Source organism: Protopterus annectens, chromosome 4.part0 (assembly GCF_019279795.1).
Source record: "Protopterus annectens isolate FY-2018-M chromosome 4.part0, PAN1.0, whole genome shotgun sequence".
Classification (NCBI taxonomy): domain Eukaryota; kingdom Metazoa; phylum Chordata; order Ceratodontiformes; family Protopteridae; genus Protopterus; species Protopterus annectens.
This window is the reverse complement of record NC_056733.1, coordinates 1,352,969,611-1,352,978,840: the sequence shown is the minus strand read 5'-3', so window position 1 is coordinate 1,352,978,840 and position 9,230 is coordinate 1,352,969,611.

Sequence of the window (9,230 nt, the reverse complement as noted above, 5' to 3'; positions counted from 1 at the left end):
TCACATTTCCCTACACTCAACGTAATACCTGCTTCTTCCAGTCTCTTTAATACTGCGTGAAGCCGGGCATCGTGCTCATCCTGGCAACGCCCCCAGACCAACACATCGTCCATGTGACAAATCACACCCTCTAAGACTTCAATGACCTCTGCCATCATGCGTTGAAAGTGTTCGGGTGCAGAATTAATGCCAAAAGGAAGGCGATTGAAACGGAAACGCCCAAAAGGGGTTATGAATGTGGTAAGCGGCCGACTCCTCTGACAAAGGAATTTGCCAAAATCCCATATTTGCATCCAGTTTGCTAAACACCTTCGCCCAGCGAAAGCATCCCAAGACTCTGCTCAACCGAGGGCAGCACGAACCTTTCCCTGCATACGTATTCATTTAGCTTAGTGTAGTCTACATAGTCTCAGTCTGTTACTGTCTTTCTTTGGGACTACCACCATGCCTGCACACCAATCAGTAGGTTCTTCCATTCTGGTAACGACACCCAGCGCCTCCATCCTCATTAACTCCTCTTTCACTTTCCCCATCAATGGCAGTGGTATCCTCCTGGGAGTCTTCAGAGAGTATGGCACCGCCTTTGGCTGAAGCTTTATGTGGTACTTTCGCTGCACTACCCCCAACCCAGAGCATAAGTCCGGGTATGAGGTCTTCAAAGACTCCATGGTGATAGCATCAACACGTTTCAGGAGGCCCAGCCCCAAAATAGCAGGAAGGCCTAAAAGCGGCATGCGTAGTCCTTTTACAACGTACACTTTCTCACATGTCTGTCTTTGTCCATAACCAAGCTGAAGCTCCAAGGATCCTGTAACCTCCAGTGGCATCCCTCCCGGACCCAACAAGGGTTTCTCCGGCTGCTGGAGTACAGGAGCATTCTTTCCCCTGAACACGTTGTGCAGGTCTGACTTGGAGATAACAGTAACATCCGCCGTGTCAAGCTTGAAAGTCATAGGTGTGCCCTGTATTTTCACCTCCACAATCCAGGAATGGTTCCCGGAGGAGACAGAACCAAGGAAGAACCCCTGTTCTTCACGCTCACCCGCCTCGCCTTCCTCAATACTCTGAACCGCTTTGAACTGTCGGCAGACCCGCTGGTAGTGGCCCTTCTTCCCACACGAGCGACATCTTGCAGCAATCGCCGGGCATAGGAGTCTATGGTGAAATGGCCCCACACCTGTAACACTGCGAGTTCGGGCGTCTTTACTCTTTTGCATCTGGCGCTGAAAAATCGGTGCCAAAGGCTTACCCCAACTTTCCGAGGCCTCTGGCCTGCGCTGGTGTCCAGTGGTGTCTGCACAGCATTCACGTTATACTGCAGGGCGGTACTGTCACACCGCAAGGCCGTTTGCTGCTTCTTGACCTCCTCCGACTGTCTGGCCATATTTACAGCTCTCTAAGTCCAACTCTTTCTCCATCTGCATCCGCTCGGACAATCTGGTGTCTGCTAAGCCCACAACAATTCTATCCCTTATAAGCTCGTCGTGCAGCGTCCCATAACTGCAATGTTCGGCTAAAGCATGCAGGGCAGTAACAAAACCATCAACAGTCTCGTTCAGTTCTTGTTTTCGCATGTTAAATCGTGCACGTTCATAAACAATGTTCTTTTTGACAATAAAAAATCTTTCGAAACCCTCCTTCACTTTGGCATACTCCTGATGCTCTGCCTCGGTTAGCTTGAGGCCTCTCAAGACATCGTCGGCCTCGTCGCCCATACAGTATATCAGGGTGTTCACCTGGTTCCCCTCTGGGTTGGAAGATAGGTTACTGGCCTGCCGGAACCGTTCAAACCGGGCGAATCCATCGTGTCCATTCGTGGGGTTTGGAGAAGTCAAAGGGCTCTGGCGGCTGAATACTGAATGTAGCATTGGGAGCACTTGCTGCCATGTTGATTCTAGCACGTGGCTGCCGACCATTCTCGTCGTCCGACATGTCCGCTCTCCACGTCACTTGGCCACTCGTATGGTCTTCAGCAAAAGGTCAGCACGCCCAGGCACTGCCACACAGCACTTCTGACACCATGTCGTATTCTTTTACCAAAGAAAGAAGACGCGGGACAACTGTGTGCAGTTGGTACCAACTCCAAACTTTATTGACCGGCCAGCATACATACAGTACACAACAACTTCCTGTCTCACGCCCTTGCGTCATGCACTTTCCCCCGCCCCCAAAGAGCACTAGCTAAGGCAAGACAACACAGTCCATTGAATACACCACAGTTTTCAGTAGTGAGAGCTGAAATACATTTCTCTAATCATTTGGTTAGCATTTTTAAAATGCTTTATATATTTTAACTTACATCTGATGATGATGAATAGAGCACACTTTTACTGAGCTTAACATGAAGTAAACTTCTTGTTTTAGATCAAGAATTTTACTGAAATCCTTGACTATTTGTGCTAAATGCTGAACTAATTTTGTTGTTTTCTATTGGCATCTACAGTTAGTCTGCACAAGTATAAGCCTTTAATTAAGTAGAATTTATCCAAAGAAGAATTCTGCTTACGGAATTATATTCAAAGAACATTTGTGTTTAGAATTATATGTTGAAAACTCAGTGTTGAGAATCATTTGAATTCTGTACATAGTATTCTCTCTGACGAATTCAGCATTTTGAGTTCTCTGTGTATAATTCTAGCTGTAGAATTTTGTATTTCAAATTCTGTCTTTAGAATATCTGTTTGTAGAATACCAAGTTTAGAATTCCTCCTGGGTCTACTACATGTGTTCACGTGCTACTATCTTGAGACACACTTGCTCACTACCACTTGCTCTAATTGGCAAGTGCCTTAACTCCCACCATCCTGACAGCTCGGTCATAGCAAATGATCTCTTCCTTCTAGCACCTGACCCTACTTAACTAAATAGCCCTATCAGAACCCTAACTCTAACCCTAAAACCTCCCTGACCTGAAACATTGGAATCTTATTCCTAACCCAAGGCCCCCTCTCACCCTAAACCTAAACATCTTCTCCCTCCTCCCTAATCCTAAAGACTCCTCTCATTCCCTGAAACTAAAACAGCACTGCTGCTCCATAGCCCTAAACTCCCTCCCTCTTCCTAAATGTAACGCGTTTCCCGCTCCCTCCTCCTAAAGTTCATGATCACTCCATAACAATAAGCTACCTTCCCACTCCCTAACACTGAAACTCCCTTCCTGCAACCTAAACCTAAAATGTTCTTCTTGCTTCCTAAACCTAAAGCCCAGCCTGCAGTCCCATTCCCATGACCATTGCACAAACCTTGCCCAAACTCGAATACTATATTCAGGTGAGGTGCAGCAGCTTGACTCTCTCCTCATGGTTAACAGGCCTTGCTTGAACATGGTATTTGAGCTCAAATATGAGCTGATATCTGTATGAAATAACAGCCACAGAAATGCCTGGTTGTGAGGTTGTGGTATTTGTGCAGCTAGGGCTCGGGTTGCTGTAGAACACTCATTCTTTCTGTTCAATTCTGCCTTTGGAATTCTATTTGTAGAAACCTGTATTTCAAATATTGTCTGAAGAATTCTATCTGCAAATTCTATGTTAAGAATTCCAGATGTAGAATACTCTGTCTATAACTCCATCAAGAGAAGGAGAAATAAACTTTATGTTGTTAGCTAGTTGATTGGTGCTCAAAATATTGACATTTGAAGGTCATCAATGTCTTCTAACAGGCATTGGACTTAGATAAGGTGACTGCTGCATTTTCTTGACTTCTTCCATCTATTCTGACAATACATGATCTTAGAGTTGACATATATGTTTGATTTCGGATGTTTGTGTGCATGCGCGCATATGTGTGAGTGTGTGTCTGTGTGTGTGTGTGTGTGTGTGTGTGTGTGTGTGTGTGTGTATGTATATATGTATATAGATAGATAAATTAGGTAGATATACTGATAGACTGATACACTGATAGATGTATGTTTGTGTGTGTTTTACATATATCAGCTAAAATATTAAACATATATGTATGTACGTGTGTGTGTGTGTGTGTGTGTGTGTGTGTGTGTGTGTGTGTGGTGTGAAAAAGAGAGTGATAAAGAGGTGGTCACATGGGTTAACCTCTGAAAAACATGTTTTAGATTTTATGACCTTTGGCGTATCACTGTTTTGAGCAGTGACCTCAAAAAGTTTTAAATGTTTTGAGGTTGACTAATCACGTGCCAAATAAATGAGACATAAATAGGTTCATAGGCAGGTACTGGGCTATCTGCCCGAAGGCATATATTAGTCCAGCCACGTTGTGCGGTATTCACCACCCCTTTGGTTAGTTCCCTAGGCCCTTGATCTAGCAGCTAGTACCCTTCACCCCTATCTAGTAGAGCTGTTGGTATGATCCCTGGTGTGAACTTTCAAATATTCATAGTATTCTCCAAAGTATTCTATGTTTAGAATTCTGTGTCAAGAATTCTATCTGTATAAATCTGTGCATAAAACTCCATCCGTGGATAACTGAGTTTAAAATTTGTTCTGTAGAATTCATTTTTAGAATTCTACCTGTAGAATTATGTGTTTGAAATTCTCTCTCTCTTTATAGGAATCTCGTTTTCAACTTTTATGACTTTAGAGGTCTATGTTCAGAAGTCTGTGGTTGCAGCTCAGACTTAATGATTTGTAAAATTCTTCAGAATTCTACATGTAGAATTATTTTTTACAGATGTCTATCAGCAGAAGTCTGTTCTTATATTCCATCTGTTCAACTAAAAGTATTGAATTCCCTACGTAGAATGATGTTTTTCAAATTCTCCTTGTAGACATAAATTGAATTATATCCATAGAATTATGTGCTTAGAATTATTTAATTATATATTTAGATTTCTGTTTATAACTCTTATCAGTATTTTTTTAGAATTATGTGTGTATAAATCTCTTTTCAGACTGATGTGTTCAGATTTTTATCTGCAATTCTATCTGAAGAATTCTGAGCCTAGATGTCTACCCATGGAATTTTGTGATTAGTGCTCTAGCTCTAGAATTCCATGTTTACAATACATTGTTTAGAATTATCATTTCAGAATTCTGTGTTTAGAATTCTGCCTTTATCACTCTGTGCTTAAAATGGTCACAAGAATCAATTAAAGGGCCTAGCATGAGCCAACTCCCTGCTCCCATGATGACTTAGTTTTGATTCTAAGATGTGTTAGTTGCAACAAAATAAGATGTCATTATCATCTAATTTGCATGTCTCTGAATTGCATTTAAGACCGTGATGTGCAGATCATTGTTGATCTACATGTTATGGTAGAAAATTGCTGCTCATGGTAGCATTGGCACATCCCCCAAACTCTCACTCTCCCACACTCACACCAGTATACATTATAACACAAGCACACATGCACACACACCACAGTCTCCCTACCTGACCCTTGACTGGTCTTTTCTACCATGGATCCTTCACCCCCAATCTTCATAGTAGTTTAAGATAGTTTAAGTGATGTTATTCCACTGGTAGCTAGTGTGTCCCTCCTACTGCCAAACTCTGTAATAGTTTATGTGTCATTATAACACATTTTAGAACCCCTAGTGACTACTGTTTCCCCAGTCCCTGTACTGATGTATATGCATTAATGTTAGAGTACTCTCTGTTGTCTAGTGTTATCTAGTGTTTCCTCCCACTTCTATCCCATACATATGTAAATGGTGTTATGGCAGTTAATGTCAGAGTCATCCCTGTTGGCTAGAGAGTCCTCCCATTCCTGATCCCCATACTGATGCTTATGCTATTATGGTACTTACATTCAAATTATTCTTGGTGTCAAGTATTTTCCCTGTCCCCTGATCCTTATGCTGGTGTCAGTGCCATTAAGTCATTTCACCAATGAGTTATCCATTGTGCCTAGGGCTCCCCATCTACCTCGGTCTCTGTAGTGATGTCATTGCCATTAAGGCACTTGAGTATAACATATCCTTTGGTGCCTACTGATTCTCCCAACCCCAATCCCCATAGTGATATCAGTGTAGTGAAGGCCCTTAAGTAAATAATCATCCCTGGTGTCTGGTGGCACTCCCACATTAGATTCATGTACTACAGCCATGGTCATAGTAGGTAGTTGAACATGGCCTTTTGGCCATGTTGAATACAGTGATGTGGTGGAGATGGCCATGCTGATCCCCATGGCTGAGCAATTTTTGAATAGCTCAGCACAGAGATGCCTTCCTGGAGGCAGTTTCAGTAGATAGAGCACATCACTCTCCCCCAGACTATCCCATTAGCTTTCAGCACAACTGCAGGAACAGACACTTGGAGTGTTCCATATATTTGTGCTAGAATACCATTAAGTACCATGTTAGACTGGTAGCTGAATAGCAAAATTATACTATGACTTGCACATGTAGTATCTTCCTGAATCCCACCTGTCTGTAGAATTTTGTTTTCTATAATATACTCCATAAAATACTATGTATAGAACCCTGTGTATAGAATTCTGCTTATAGAAGTCTATATGTAAAATTCAGTGTTTAGAACTTAAGCTATAGAACTTTGTGCTTAGAGTTCCAACTACATAATTCTGAGTTAAGACATATGAATTTAGAGTTGTGTCTATAATATTCTACATGTAGAATTAAGTTTGAAAAATTTGAAAATGCATTGTGAATTCTTTGTGTTTAGTATTGTGTTTAAATATTGTGTTCATAATTCCCTGCATTTAAAATCTACTTGCATAATTTATCTGTGTACTTCTTTCATTATGTCTGCCTATTGCATTCTATGTTTAGTATTCTGTCTGTAGAATTAGATATTACAGTTCTATTCGCAAAGCTTTCTGTCTATAGTTCTGTCAGTAGAATTCTGTGTTTAGACTTTTCTCTGTAGAGTTCTCTGCTTAATATTCTGTGCTTGAATGTTATTCAGAATTCAGTTTAGAATTCTACCTATTGTACTCTGTGTGAAGAACACATTTAGCATTCTTTGTTTAGAATACTATTGTAAAATTCTAACTATAGAGTTCAACTAGGTTTAGAATTTTATTTGTACAATAGACTGTTTTGAAAGATACCTGTAGAATTCTGTATTTAAAATTCTTGTAATAAAAATCTTTCTTTAGTTTTCCATCTATAGAATTCATTGTTTAACATAATACATCTGACATTCTGTTTTTATGGACTTTTTGGAATTCAACATAGAATTCTGAATATTTTATGTCTATAGAATTCTAGGTTTCAAATTAAATCTTTGGAATCTTTGTCTATACATTTTCGTGTAAAACTTGTCTGAAATTCCATCTCTAGAATGGTTGGAATTTTATCTGCAGTATGCTTTGTTTATAATTCTATCTCTAAGTTTTGGAGTATCTGTGTTTAGACTTTTGTCCAAAGGATTGTGTATTTGTACTTCTATATGTAGAATTCAGTTTTAAGAATTCTGCCTGCATGAGTCTGTGTTTAAAATTGTTTCTGTAAAATTCTGTGGTTTAAATTTGACCTTTAATTGTTTTTACTGTAGAATTATGTTTTTGTAAGTCTATTTCTAGAATACTACTTCTAGAATTCAACATTTAAGATTTCATCTGTAGAATTATGCGTTTAGGATATGTGTGCAGAACCCAATATTTAGAATACTGTCTACAAAACCATGTGTTTAGACTTTTATGCATACATGCTATCAACAAAACACCAAATTATGTATGTAGAATTATCCACAGATTCTTTCCTGTAGACGTTATGTGTTGAAAATTATGATTTTATGATTGATTGCTTAAAATGATCTCTGTAGAATTGTGTCTTTATAACACTCGGCTGTATAACTGTCTAGAATTTCATGTTCAGAATTTTCACCATAGAATTTGATGTGCTGAATTATCTATTCAGAATTTTGCATTCTGAATTTTATCTGTAGAATTCTGTATTTTTTTAGAAATTTATATAAATAACTTAGTGTTTAGCATCATCTTTCTATAACCCTGTGGATGGTATTCATTAATGTTACTGCCAGGTATAAACCCTTTTTAGGACTGTTAGTAGCTGTTTTTGATTCTTAGCCCTACAGCAGTGCTTACCTCAGAGAAACAGGGCACCATGGTGGGCTGTCTGACCTATTGACAGTGTAATGAGGCATCACAGAAGAACAGCATTTGCTAATTAGCCATGTGTTCTCCCCATAAACACCCACAGGAGGAGGTTTATGCAGCCAAGTGATTAAAACAACCAGTTGAGAATGTAAATCCTTACCAACAGCTGCATTAGTTAACCTGGCCAAAAATTTGTGGTTACACATTACTTTCAGTGTGAGAGAATGTGTTTGAAGTAAGCGCTGGGGAGTTTAATGGACAGGTTGTGTTGACCTGTATGTGAGTGTATGTGTGTATGTGTGTGTGCGTGCATATGTGTTTGTGTGTGTGTGTGTGTGTGTGTGCCTGCGCTTGCCTGGATAGCTACAGCAGGGGTGTTGGTTAGAAGATAGGTAAGGTGGTTCTTTGTGTGTGTGTCTGTGTGTGTGTTTGTGTGTGTGTGTGTGTGTGTGTGTGTGTGTGTGTGTGTGTGTGTGTGTGTGTGTGTGTGTGTGTGTGTGTGAGTGAATGGGTGAATTGGAGCTTGTGTGAATAAATGCATTCAGGTGAGGAAGATGTTCAATCTACAACAAGTGTGTGTGTGTGTGTGTGTGTGTGTGTGTGTGTGTGTGTATGAGAGATTGTCATACTTAATCTTCCATTGACTAATGAGCAAATCCTGCAATACTGGGAAGGAAACCTGGCACCAATGAATTTGAAATATCTCCTAGGCCACTTCAAACATTAATATAACAATAGGCCTGGTAGCATGAAAGTTATATTGGGAGAACACTAGACACCAGGGACAATCTGGATCCCTGTTTAAATGCTGGTACTTGAAATACAGAGTGCCAAGAAGCCTTAAAAAAAAAGGACTGAAAACACAGGAGAAGAGTGAATCTCGAAAATTGCTCTTCTCCTTTAAACTTTATTCTGCAGGGGAGCAATCCCCCCCAGACTAATATATACTAGCTCTGAGATTGCCATACCTTGGAGAAAAGGGATTCCAATAGATTGCCATACCTTGGAGAAAAGGGATTCCAATAAATGGCATCTTGAACTTAGTATATGTCCATTCTTTCAGCCATTTAGTCTCCATATTTTGGGACTCACTTTATCAGGTCTTAACATTTCAAATGGTTTCTGACAATCTTACATAATACCTTAATCTAATTACAAATTAAAAAAAAACAAAGGTTTTTAGAGCAAGAATAATTTAATATCCAGTAATAAACTCCAATGTCTCGAATTATTG